A 13,716-nucleotide genomic window follows, 5' to 3' on the forward strand; every position below is an offset into this window, starting at 1 on the left:
TTAAAACTTGTCGGTGACGGTGGCTCTGGGTGCCATGAGGTAATGCTTTCTGGTTATAACAAGAGTTCCGAAGGTTGGGAACGTGGAAATAATAAACAGAGAGAGGGAGAACAAGGCACATTTCCATACTGACACTCAAAAGCAGTTAGAGCTTGCCAACAACAACAGATGAGTCCAAGCTAACTCTAGAAGTCCAGCAAACCGGATTAAAAATAAGCGACAATTCTCTCTGTGGTTACAGTTAAACTAATAAAAGCTAACTGTCAGAAAATCATATTGCAAAAAGGCCTTTGGCTTGTAACCACGCTTCTTGCTTGTCAAAAGAATCTATAAAAAGATTTAACACAAGGCCTATTTTACACTGTTCAATGAAAAGTTACGAAGCATAACAGCGGGACTGTGTCCTAGTTACAATGTCTTTGCTCCATGCTCCACTGCTCCAATTATTATTGCTTATGGGATGGGCGTACTTTGATCATTGGCTCTTGTGATCAAAAACAACACACTGGAGCTGCCGTAGTGGGTCAGGATGACAAAATAAACCGGCTTAAGAACTTTTAAAAAGGGAGGAGAAACATTTTCGATGTCTTTATTAAGTTGTTGACATCAAAGGCCGTGCGCATTTGCCACTAGTAGAAGCTAACTAAATAGCATGACATCCTCAAAAACCATGAACAAAACTACACAAGGTGAACAAAAACATGACCCAAACTGCATTAAATTCACTTGCAAAGCGGATGAACATGGAAAGTGCACTGTGTGGTGAAGAGCAAGTAAAGTAATGCGATTACAATTCAAGAGATTTTTTGAAGTCAGTAAGTTTTTTTTTAAAGGAAATTAACCCTTTCATTCAAAGGATGCATTAAATGTATCAAAAATGCATTTAGAAATTTACAAAGATTCCTATTTCAAATAAACACTGTTCTTTTGAATTTTCTATTTACCAAAGAATCCTGAAAAGAAAAATGCATCACAGTTTCCACAAAAATATTAAAACTGTTTTCAACATTGATAATAATAAGAAATGTTTCTTGAGCAGCAAATATGCATTAGAATGATTTCTTAAGGATCACGTGACACTGAAGACTGGAGTAATGATGCTAAAAATTCAGCTTTGCATCACAAGAATAAACTACATTTTAAAATATATTCAAATAGAAAACAGTTCTATTAAATTTTAATAATATTTCAGAATATTACTGTATTTGATTAAAAAATGCAGCCTTGGTGAACATGAGAGACATCTTTCTTAAAAAAAAAAAAAATCTTACCGACTCCAAACGTTTCAATGGTAGTGTACATCATGTTAAAAATGTTGCATATTTTTAAGCAGTTTAATAGTAATCCATTTTAATATTGATATTAAGGAGATTTTCGCTTACTTTTATACAATAGATCATTCTGTTGTTGATTTGACACTCGATGTTCACTTTAAAATCAGGAAATTAAAAAATAATATATGCACATCTACAAATTGCCTCATGATGCACAAGCAGCAATCAGCCATAAAACAATGTTTAATTTTTGAATGCTGAATAATTATTTTGGTTTCAGGCATAACGAACATAGTGCGCCTATGTATCCACGAGAACCTGCTTATATTTAGACTACAATCATTGTAAATAAAGTCAAACAATAGTGCTCAATTTGGACATGGACCAAAGGATCAAATCAAATAGACATGCACAGTCTACTGGGGTGAAGTGCTCCAAATTTGGAGGCAAGTTTGCATTTTGCAGTCATGCATCTGCAGGAGAACACGTTCCTGGCTGGCAAACGATAATTAAAAAGACGTACAACAAGACAATGCCAAAGTTAAATGTTTTCCTTCAGCAAATTGATGCATCCAAACCTCAGAATCTTTGTGGGTTTGTCATAATAATTCCCTTGTAAGGAAACAATGTGAACCAACTTCTTAAACAGATGATGAAATCCAGCCCTTCAACGCAAAAATGACAAAAGTACAAAGACAACATTCCATACTTAACAGCGGCCAAAAAAATCCCCTCGGTCGGCCAGACAACTGACATTGCTTTAGATGTAGCAGAGATGCTTAAAAAAAGTGTTATTGTATCTCATTACAAAAGTATTCTTAACACATGGTAAGCATTTGCACTATTCATAAGAGTCATTATTTGATGGTAGTCCTTCCAAACCATCATTAAACTGATTTCATCCCACAAAATGATACTACTACCTCTTGAGACCGAGCTGGTACAATCAAGTTGCTTTATAAAAGTCTTCCAGAGTACAGTAACAGCCTTAAATACGCACAATTCATTAATACTCCATCATCTAAAACAGGAAACTCACATGGCTAAAAGTGTTACGTCAGGGCCATATATGCCCTTTTATATTCTCGACTGTACCGACCTCCACTCATAAGCTCCATTAGAAACATACATTACAATGCAGTACAGTTCAGAATATATGAGCTGCAGCTGTCTAATAAAATCTCAACATCAGCAAGACCATCTGGCTAAACCACTGACAAAGGAAATATTAAAAGACATTACATATCTATAGGTTATGGTCTCTTCTACAGTATCTGTTTTTAAAGTGTAAGTGTGAGGTCCTGTATTGGCTCAAATAAATCCTTATGAAAACCAGGGCAAATGTCTCTAAGATTGAGCTCATTCATAGTCTTTTGTTACTTTTCACGTTTTCAATATGCTTCTTGTTTTAAAGGGACACACACTATGTAGTTTTTCAACCTTCATACGATATTTCCAAGACCCTTGAGATGGCACATCGACTTATGGTGCGTTCACGTGCTATGGTAATTATGGTAAATACCAAAAGCCGACGTGGAAAATGCACATGAACACCCCCTCATGTGGTATTATCCACTGGGCAGCTCGTAGAATATTTTGATGCATCGGTGCCGAGATGAGATAACCTTTGACCTTTTCAAAATGGCGGAGAGCAACGCGAGAGTCGTGAATGGTAAAAATATGTACTATTCATGATCTAGAAAATATACAGCATATTATTTACCGTTTGAGTTTTGATAAATCATCTTCTTGCTGTAGCAGATGACTTAAAGGGACTATGTGTAGTTTTTCAGGTATTTTATTATCTAAATATTTTTCTTCATAAATATGTCCTCAATGGTGTACAAATACCTCTGTCAATTATCTGACTTATCCTCGTAAACGAAGAATTTATTATCTTTATATACATGAGACGGGTAGGTCCACGGAGGCTTCCATGTCGTTCCGCCATCTTGAAAAACTATAATAGCAGAGAGGGTCAAAAAGTACTAGGCCAACGCGTTTCCACGACGCGTTTTCGTTCAGAGCCAGCGTCACGTAACTGAAAGCAGCAGAAACAGAGGAGCAGAGCAGTGAGATGAGCTTGTCACGGCCCCGGCAAGTTTAAAAGGCTGCATTGCACTGTTATTTTTAAAGGCCGAGCCACAGGAGAAGAAATCCTCGTCACCAAAAGAGTCCAAAATTGAACGTAAAAGGAAACGTGACCGGAGATTACAAAAAACAAGAGTCAATGTCGGGATAGCTTTTTCCAGATGGAAAGAGCTAATGCAGGAGAAAGATTTCAAAAGAGACGCTGAAGTCGCCTGTTTTCTCCTCGACAGGTAGGCTAAGTCAATATTACAGTCTTAATGACATGCTTTTTTTCATTGCTTGGTTGTGTAGGCTACTTTATTATATAAACAGTAGAACTTATAGTTAAAAGTTAAACAGGCTCTTTGATGAATAGCAGCTATTGAATAAAGTGAAGGCGCTGAAAACAAGGTTTGTAAGTTTACTTTTTGTAACCTAGAAATTCGATAAGAATATATTTTAATAGAGCATGATTGTTCTTGGATTGTTTGTCATAGCTTTTTGGTACATAACAGCTACCGTAGATGAAACACGCATTGGAAAAAGCGAGGCGCTGGAGAGCACAATTCGTTTGAATGCAAAATACAATTTCACCGCTAGATGGTAGAAATTCCTACTCAATGTCCCTTTAAGCAATCTAAAATAGTTTTAGCTAAATAACAGGTCTGGGTCTCCATCTTTTTACCACATTACGACAACAAAAGCACTTGAACGCAACACACTGGTAAATATCAGTTCACAAGTGGAAAATATAATATTTTCCATAGCACGTGAACGCACCATTACAATAGATTGAATGACACGTCTGCCGTAGCCTGACAGTGTCTGTATCGCTTTTACTGGCACTATGTAATTTCGTGTTTCGGGTAGGAACCCGAGCACAAAAAGAACTACAAAATTCGACTGCTTCACGGTATACGTCACTTCCCCCACTTCCTCAAAATCTGACGTGAGAGCCCAACTAGCGTTTGATACCCGTCTTATGTTGTTGTCACGGCCGAAGCAACAACTAAAAGGAAGAAGGCAAAGTTTTTTTGTTACAGGAGACTAAAAGAAGAAAAAGGGAGAGAGACAAATTAAAAGGCCGATCGAGGATCAATATTGGAGCGATAGCAAGACAGTTTGAAGACGGTGCGCGCGCACGACACCGGCTCTCTCTCTCTCTATGCTCGTTATAAGCCATCGAGACGCTCTGCGTGAGTGGTAGGCTATTTACGACAGTAAAGTTAAATACAAGTACTCTACAGCGACTCATGGGGGCGCTGTTTGACAAAAACGGAATTCCTGCATAGTGTGCCTTTAAAGGGTAACTAAACCCTAAACCAACTTTTTTTAGTTAATGATCTGTAAGAATGGGGCTTTATTAGTGCTGTTCATTGATTCGAGTAACTTTTTTGACATTTGGGTATAAAGTGTTTTAATTCTACAATATATGGTGTAAAAACGTCTGAGTGCTGCCCTCTTCAGGTTGAACGGTGGCTACTGCAGATGAATTTTCCTATTGGATGTTTGGGGTGGCAGGTGACGTAAGCGGTGGGTGGTGATGTAAGCAGGTTCCAGCTCACCACGCCCTTGGTACGAGCAACCACGCCCTTAAAACCATATATAAAAACCATCTTGTTTCGTCAAAACCACCGTAGCGATCAAGTCAGGAGTTGGAATTGCGAGTATTGAAAACGATCAGGATGAATTAATGAATTAACTGGACTTAACACTCTGGTCTGTCATATTTCATAGCTATACCTTGGGTATCTCCCTACAACAAAGTTTGTGTGCATCTCAAACGTGCACGGCGCATGACAGAAAACACTACGCGGGTCAATATAATTGTGCTTTTTATTAATTTGGTGCTATTATGCATAGCTGAGTAAACAACACAGGTTTACTGTGTGTGTGTGTGTGTCGCATAAGCTGTCTTTCCGGTGCTTGCAAAAGGAGACAGTGGATTTCCATTAATTTGTTGCCCTGATTGCACGCACTACGCACGAATACACTGCAGGATCACTCTTGCTCGTATCTAAAGTAAATCATCAACACTATCATCCCTTACATGTGTTTTATTTAACTAAATACATCATAACAGGCTAAAACGCAAGCGCAGGATACTTTTATTCCTGAACAAGTGCGCACCGGGGTTCGTGTTGGTTTCACATACACGCGAACCGGGAGCAACCGAACTCAGACCACCTCCTCCAGGTAGTCTCGGGTTCGGTACCCCAGTGCGCACCTGGTTCCACATGACAGCCTTCACATTAGCGGTTTTAGCGAAAGCCCCCTCAGAGTCTGACAGCAGCTGTCAATTAATCCGTCACTGCGGGTCTCAGGTGCACGCCCCCCCGCTCAGCCCTGCCCTCGGTTCGTCCCCTCGATCTCCGCTGGGCTCTGCCCACTTTTCCAGCATTTTTCAAATATTGTCAGTGGGTGGAGTCAGGCTCTGACCAGGGGTTTAGTTACCCTTTAATGTTAGCAACAGAATATCAACCAAACAAAAAAGTGGTTGTGAGATGCAGTATATGCCATTTATCTTCATAGAAACCAAGGTGGATAGACTTATTATGAAAATTCACTGTTACTGTTTGAACATAAAGGTGTGTCGGCAGTGTGTGTACACAGCCACCCTATAATGGTAAATATCCGCTGCAAGTTTTTGAAAACGACATCATTATCGTCATTGTGTAAACTACAAAAACGGTGACGGCATGCACGCGTTTCACGTTTTTAGTTTACAGGCATGCGCATTTGGCACTGTAAAAGAATGCGCATGTGAATAGTGTTTTTTTACAAAGTGACATCGCTGACTACTGGCCTGGCAGCATAATGCAGGTTTTAAGTCCTTTCCGCGGATTAATTCAGTAGCACGTCATTGCAGTACACGAGATCCAGGGGGCAGAGTTGGATCCAGATCTAAGGGGTGGAGATGGGTAGGATTAGGGGTGGGTTTAGGGATCGGGGGCGGAGATGGGTATGTTTAGGTAAATTTAAGGTGGGAGGAGTTGGATCTGGATCCAACTCCTCCACCTGGATTTCGTGTTCTGCAGTGAGGACCATCTCGATCAATTCGAACGGGATAGTTTTGATAATGTTGCCATTAGTACAAAGAAAAAAGTTTTTAATTTTTAGTACTTAGTTGTCATGTAAACGTCCCCTCAGAATAATCTGTTTGCAGTTTCTATGCAATATGATGTTACATCGCACAGGCCCCACCCACGACTGCTAAAGAACCCGTCCTGAGTGATAGTCCACCATGTTTAAAGCATTTAACAGCAGCATTCAAGTAAGAAATGTATTCTTTTTAAAGCTGCTAAAGTAATCTGATCAAGAGCAGTGAGTGATTTTCTGTTTCTTTTGTTTGATTCACATAAACAGCATATATAGCAGGAGGTACTGTATATTACGCTGCTTCCGCTTTAATACTCATATCTAATATACACATGCGATTTCTTTACTTGCTGTTTACGTGCAGACATAACCGACTGTGTTTATGTGAACTTTGAATGTATTTGACAGTTCAAGCACATTAAGACATAAAAGAGAACTTAAGTTTATTACTCACAGTGCCACTATTACTCTGTGCCACTCAGAAAAAGCCATATCTCAGAAGTTTAGACTGATATGGCTTTAAAACACATGCAGATAATAAACATTCATGATGATGAAGAACTGCATTGTCACGTGAGCGTGACCGTGATAGATGATAATCAAAACCAAACAAGTGTTTTAGTTCTCTTACGAGAGATTCTCTCGTATTGCGTAAGTTTAGCTTACGCTACGGGAAAGATTCATCTTCTCGAGATACTGAAGCCAAAAAATTATCCTTAATTTTGTATTCCTTGTCAACGCAGTGCAGCAGCTAGCAGACCTAGAGCAGGCCATCTCGCGTGCTCATTGGCTGCCCTGCTGGCAACTGCTGCAGCCTACCAGTGAGCCCGGCGTGACGTCACGCCCAATGAAGGGTGCCCGCGCCTTCATAGCGTCACAGCCCGCCAGAATGGGCGTGGCTTAGCGTCTAACACTAGGGGCTGTAGGCTGACTTCCCTGATTTTCGTCTCTTCAGCGAGCACTTCGCATCGCTGGATCTGAGAGAAGCCACCGCCGCCGTCGAACAGCGGACAGCCAGCTTAGGAGAGCGCTGAGGAAGCCGGCCGTCTTCGCCACCTTCAGCCATCCGTGAATATAGCCATCCACTACACATAAGCACTGAGATATGGCATGCAGAGAGCCCTCTCCAGCTCTCTGCATGACCCGGATGGGCATCATCTGTGTACATGTAGGTCCCGTGCCCACTACTCGTGCGCGCGCCCTCGTACAAACACTGTTCCAGTTCTGCTCGACCACCGAGCACGCGGCTAGCTCTCTTTACGTTACAAGAGAGCTACCCCGCCCTCGCGTCCCCGTTCGCGCGTCATGCAGAGCCCTCTCGAGCTCTCTGCATGACCCGGACGGGCTTGCGCGCCACCGTCGAAATGTCTCGCCATGTCAGTCCCCTTAGATAAGGCTACTGCAGTGGTGTATTTGGCAGCCAACGAGCCGGTAATGCAACCCGCTCGCCTGCACACATCCGCCGTTCTCGCGGCGACCCAGAGAAATCTCAAGTGAGTATAATGTCAGATTAAGAATGTAAGTTACGTGCCCGCTCACGAGCGCTCACGCTTACTAACAGACACATCGTCTCCGAAAAGACGTGCGTGTTTAAGTTTATTCCCTGTCAGTCCCCTTCAAACAGGCTACTGCAGTGGTTCAATTAGCAGCCAACGAGCCGGTTTGTTGACCCTCTCGCCTGCACACAAACGCCGTTTTCACGGCGACCCAGAAAAATCTCAAAAAGAGTATTTAATGTCTGGTCCGGCTCATGCCGTCGGTGTTGTAAGTGTAATGAAAGTGCCCACGCCCCAGTGTTCACCACTACACATAAGCACTCCGAACCTCGCAGAGCACACTCTCATGAAGCGCAGAAAAGCCGCTTGAGTGTTGAATGTAAGAAATGTGTCCACAAGTCTGTGCCCACTATCTGCCCGCTCTGTTACACGGTCAAGAAAGCAGGTTATGAATGTAAGTCTCGTGCCCGCCAGAGTGCGTTCACGCTTGCTAACACAAACCTCCCCCCGGGCTCCGCCCGCGCGTTTAAGTGTTATCACAAAACGCAAGGCATTAATAAAACGCTCCCCATCCATTATGATCGGGGCGTCAAATACACTTGTAAGTCTAGTGCCCGCGCTCACGCTTACAGGAAGCTTTTCCGCCCGGAGCGCTGCTCGCGCGTCAAAGAGTGAAAAAAGAATGTTCCCCATCCCTTATGATTGGGACATCTCACATAAATCAGCCGGTCTCGGCTTTCAGCGAGCAGCCATTGCCCAGAACCGAGAGCGCGCGCGCCACGCTTTCGGCTCCGGGTCAGTTTCACAAAAGAAAGCAGGTTATGAATGTAAGTCTCGTGCCCGCCTGAGTGCGTTCACGCTTGCTAACACTAACCTCCCCCCGGGCTCCGCCCGCGCGTTTAAGTGTTATCACAAAACGCAGGGCATTAATAAAACGCTCCCCATCCATTATGATCGGGGCATCAAATACACTTGTAAGTCTCGTGCCCATGCACACGCGCTCACGCTTACAGGAAGCTTTCCCGCCCGGAGCGCTGCTCGCGCGTCAAAAAATGACAAAGACTGTTCCCCATCCCTTATGATTGGGACATCTCACATAAATCAGCCGGTTTCGGCTTTTCAGCGAGTAGCCATTGCCCAGAACCGAGAGCGCGCGCACCGCGCTTTCGGCTCCGGTTCAGTTTCACAAGCCCGCAAATGGCGGCGGTCTGAACCCGGAGGCCATTCACCCCCTAGCGGCTCACATAGCTGCGTGGGAAACTATCCCAGGGATTTCAGAATGGGTGTTGAGCACAATAAAGCAGGGCTATACACTTCAATTCATTCGCCGTCCCCCGCGCTTTCAAGCCCGGACCGCGACGATAGTGAATGCGGAAGTAGCACACCTACTTCACGCAGAAATAGCAAAGCTGCTGTGCAAAGGGGCTATAGAAAAGGTACCGCCTTCTCTGAGCGAGTCAGGCTTTTACAGCCGATATTTTCTCGTACCCAAGAAGGACGGAGCCTTCAGACCTATCCTAGATCTGAGACATTTGAACTAAGTGCTTGCGAAAAGACCGTTCAAAATGCTTACGACCAGGAAAATCCTCGCGCACGTTCGCCCGAGGGACTGGTTTATTTCTCTAGATCTGAAGGATGCCTATTTTCAGATTCAGATAGTACCCGGTCACAGGCAATTTTTGAGATTCGCCTTCGAGGGTCAGGTATATCGTTACACCGTCCTGCCGTTCGGCCTGTCCCTGGCACCCTGTACATTTACAAAATGCATGGACGCGGCGCTCGCCCCCCTGAGAAGTCAGGGGCTGCGAATAATGAACTATCTGGACGATTGGCTGATATTGGCACAGTCAGAGACAGAACTGCTATCTCACAGAACAGTGCTTCTCAGTCATCTGGAAAGCTTGAGTCTCACGGTCAACTGGACCAAGAGCTCATTACTGCCCAGCCAGTCAATTTCCTTTTTAGGAATAGCACTGGACTCGGTGACCATGACGGCTCGTTTATCGACACAGCGTGCGCGCCGTGTTCGCCACCTAGCCGCATCTTTCCAGAAGGGCAGCTTTCTCCCTTTGAAAACATTTCAAAGGATGTTGGGCTGTATGGCATCAGCTGCAGTGGTGCTCCAGCTGGGCCTACTGCGCATGCGCCCGCTCCAACGCTGGTTGAATGCTCGCGTGTCCCGCCGGGTGTCTGGCGGCCAAAAATTAGAGTGACTCAGGCCTGCATAGCAGCTCTGCAGCCCTGGTTAGTGGCCGACTGGTACCAGCAGGGAGTAATGATGGGAACCATCTCTTATCGTAAAGTCATCTCGACAGACGCATCCAACTCGGGTTGGGGTGCACTGTTCGAGGGCAGACCGGCCTTTGGCCAGTGGTCAGACCAGGAGAAGGGTTTTCACATAAACTGTCTGGAATTGATAGCGGTCGAGAACGCGCTGAAGTGCTTCCTCCCGTTCATACAGGACCAGCATGTTCTTGTCCGCTCGGACAACATGTCTGTGGTATCCTATGTAAACCGTCAGGGCGGTGTCAGATCCAGAAATCTCTGCAATCTGACGGAACGCCTCCTTATTTGGTCTCAGATGCACCTGCGCTCGCTGTGGGCGGCGCATGTGCCTGGCCATTTGAACGACGGCCCAGACAAACTGTCCAGGGACAATGTTCCCCCAGGGGAATGGTCCCTGCACCCCAAACGGTCCAGAAACTGTGGCGCCTATTCGGCAGAGCGGAAGTCGACCTATTTGCGTCAAAAGACAACGCTCAATGCCCGACGGTCTGTTCGAAGGACGAGGACGCGCTGGCCCAGGTTTGGGCCAGCCTCCCGCTATATGCTTTTCCTCCGGTCTCTCTGTTGCCACAGGTGATCAAGAGAATCAGGGAAACGCGCCACTCGGTGCTCCTCATAGCCCCGCGTTGGGAGAATCAGATTTGGTTCCCCGGAACTATCAGGGCTGTCACATACAGCTCCGTGGCCGAATCCGGTGAGGGCAGATCTCCTCTCTCAGGCTCGCGGCACGATCTGGCATCCCAATCCAGAGCGCTGGTCTCTGCATGCATGGTTGATCAAAGGGTACTCGTTACCCTGCCAGAAGGAGTGATGAACACGATCACGCAGTCTAGAGCCCCTTCCACGAGAAGGCTCTACGCGTCTATATGGTCGGTTCTCTCTGGATGGTGCACCGACAGAGGTCTGGACCCGCGGACATGCGGGGTGGCGCATATGCTCACCTTCCTACAAGAGCTGTTGGATAAGGGAAGGTCCCCATCCACGCTCAATGTATACGTGGCGGCCGTGGCAGCGTTCGCAGAATCGACGCACGGCCAATCATTGGGAAGACACGAGTTGGCCATCCGCTTCCTTAGAGGAGCTAGAAGGATGAATCCGCCGCGCCCCCCGTCGGTTCCCATGTGGGATCTTTCATTGGTCCTCAAGGCCCTGAAAGCTTTTCCATTTGAACCACCAGACACCGTGGGGTTGAAATATCTATCACTGAAAACCGTCTTTCTGACTGCACTGTCGTCAGTAAAACGTGTAGGGGACCTGCATGTGCTGTCTGTCAGCGCGTCGTGTCTTGAGTTCGGACCGAATGACTCTAAAGTCATCCTCAGACCTAGACATGGCTATGTCCCTAAAGTGTTGGGCACTCCATTCAGAGCGCAAGTTATTTCGTTGTCAGCTCTCCCAGCATCTAACAGCGAAGGTGATGTGAATCTCCTCTGCCCTGTCAGAGCGCTGAGGTTTTACATTACGCGCTCCGCCTCCTTCAGGCGTTCGGAACAGCTTTTTGTTTCGTTTGGTGGGCGCACCAAGGGTCTCGCCTCCTCGAAACAGAGCCTGTCCAGATGGATAGTAGACGCTATAGCGGCCGCTTACGCGTCAAAAGGTCTGCAATGCCCTCTGGGCATCAGGGCTCATTCCACGAGAGGCGTGGCCTCTTCGTGGGCATGGTCCAGTGGAATTTCTATCCATGCCATATGTGTAGCGGCGGGCTGGAGCTCCCCGTCTACCTTTGTCAGGTTTTATAACCTAGAAGTTCCTGCCTTGCAGGCTAAACTGTTGTCAGTCTGAAGGAGAGGTGTATTCTGCCCAGATCTCCTGCTCAGATCACTCTCACATGACTCAGCTCTCTCGGTTGAGCTGCACTAAGTAGGGTATGTGCCATGTGCTTATACAGACCGGTGCGCTGCTCTGTATTCCCTATGTGTGCTTATGTACAAGTGATGGCCCGCGTGGCTGGCCACCTTATTTTTTCCACTTATGGGGTTCCCCTGAAAGCTCGGGGTCTCATGTGGATGCTTGGCGCGCACGGCGTTGACAAAGTGTTCCCGTAGCGTAAGCTAAACTTACGCAATACAAGAGAACCTCTCGTAAGAGAACGATACTCGGTTACTAACGTAACCTCGGTTCTCTCTAGAGAGGGAACGAGTATTGCGTAACCGGCCGTGCTCGCGCCACGAGCGACTTCGCTTCAGTCGACGAAAACCAGGGAAGTCAGCCTACAGCCCCTAGTGTTATACGCTAAGCCACGCCCATTCTGGCGGGCTGTGACGCTATGAAGGCGCGGGCGCCCTTCATTGGGCGTGACGTCACGCCGGGCTCACTGGTAGGCTGCAGCAGTTGCCCGCAGGGCAGCCAATGAGCACGCGAGATGGCCTGCTCTAGGTCTGCTAGCTGCTGCACTGCGTTGACAAGGAATACAAAATTAAGGATAATTTTTTGGCTTCAGTATCTCGAGAAGATGAATCTTTCCCGTAGCATAAGCTAAACTTACGCAATACTCGTTCCCTCTCTAGAGAGAACCGAGGTTACGTTAGTAACCGAGTATCGTTTTTAGTAGTGTCCGAGGCATGAGCTGTAAAGGCTCCGCCCTCTTCTGGAAAACAGGGTGGGAAGCAGCAGCAGCTCATTTGCATTAAAGATACATGCACAAAAACAGCATGTTTCTCCATCCACTCAAAATTGGGCATTAACAACATGTTATAATAAATTATCTGTGGCGTATTTTGAACTTAAACTTCACAGACACATTCTGGGGACACCTGAGGCTTATATCGTTTAAAAAGGGGAATAATTGGTCTCCTTTAAAGCTAATAATATATATATATATATATATAGCAATTTTAACATGTTTTGGCAAAACAAGTTAATCACCATTTAGTTTAAAACTCCTTTAAAAAAATTTGCAAACGGAAAACAACAGCATCTAATGTATATCAAAATGTGGTTTACTTGCATCAAATTTACAAGAAAAGAACGTAATACTTGAACCTAATACTTTTTAAAAAAGCTAGTTATGCATGTAATGCAATTATGTTTGTTGTTTTTTCGCGGTTTATGACTGCAGACCAACATCTGCTCTGTATTTCCCCCCCAAATCTATGCATTAAGAGGGGCATAGCATAATACAGTTATATAGCAAAGACCAAATCAAGGTCCACATTCCTGCACGGCCAAACATCTAAAATCCAAACGAGCTTATTAATGTATAGCTAGCTGGAACAGACTTCCTAACTTTTTTTTATGTATACAATACATTATGTAAGTTATGTATACATTTGTGCAGATGTCTTGTCATTTTCTGTAACTTGAGAACATATCTATTTGTGGCTAAAATAAATTTTAAAGTTAACATTAAAAGCACTGCGGTAGAGCCAATGGTGGAGTTTAATGATGCCACAGGTCTATAATAGAGGTTTACTAGTTTTTCACCTCAACCATAATGTTTGAGAAAGTGAAAATTAAAACTCTTTAAAAAAGTACACTATAGTGTGCAATTT

This window comes from Siphateles boraxobius, unplaced genomic scaffold (genome assembly GCF_051911475.1).
Source record: "Siphateles boraxobius isolate OS27281-9 unplaced genomic scaffold, OSU_SipBor_1 41, whole genome shotgun sequence".
NCBI lineage: Eukaryota > Metazoa > Chordata > Actinopteri > Cypriniformes > Leuciscidae > Siphateles > Siphateles boraxobius.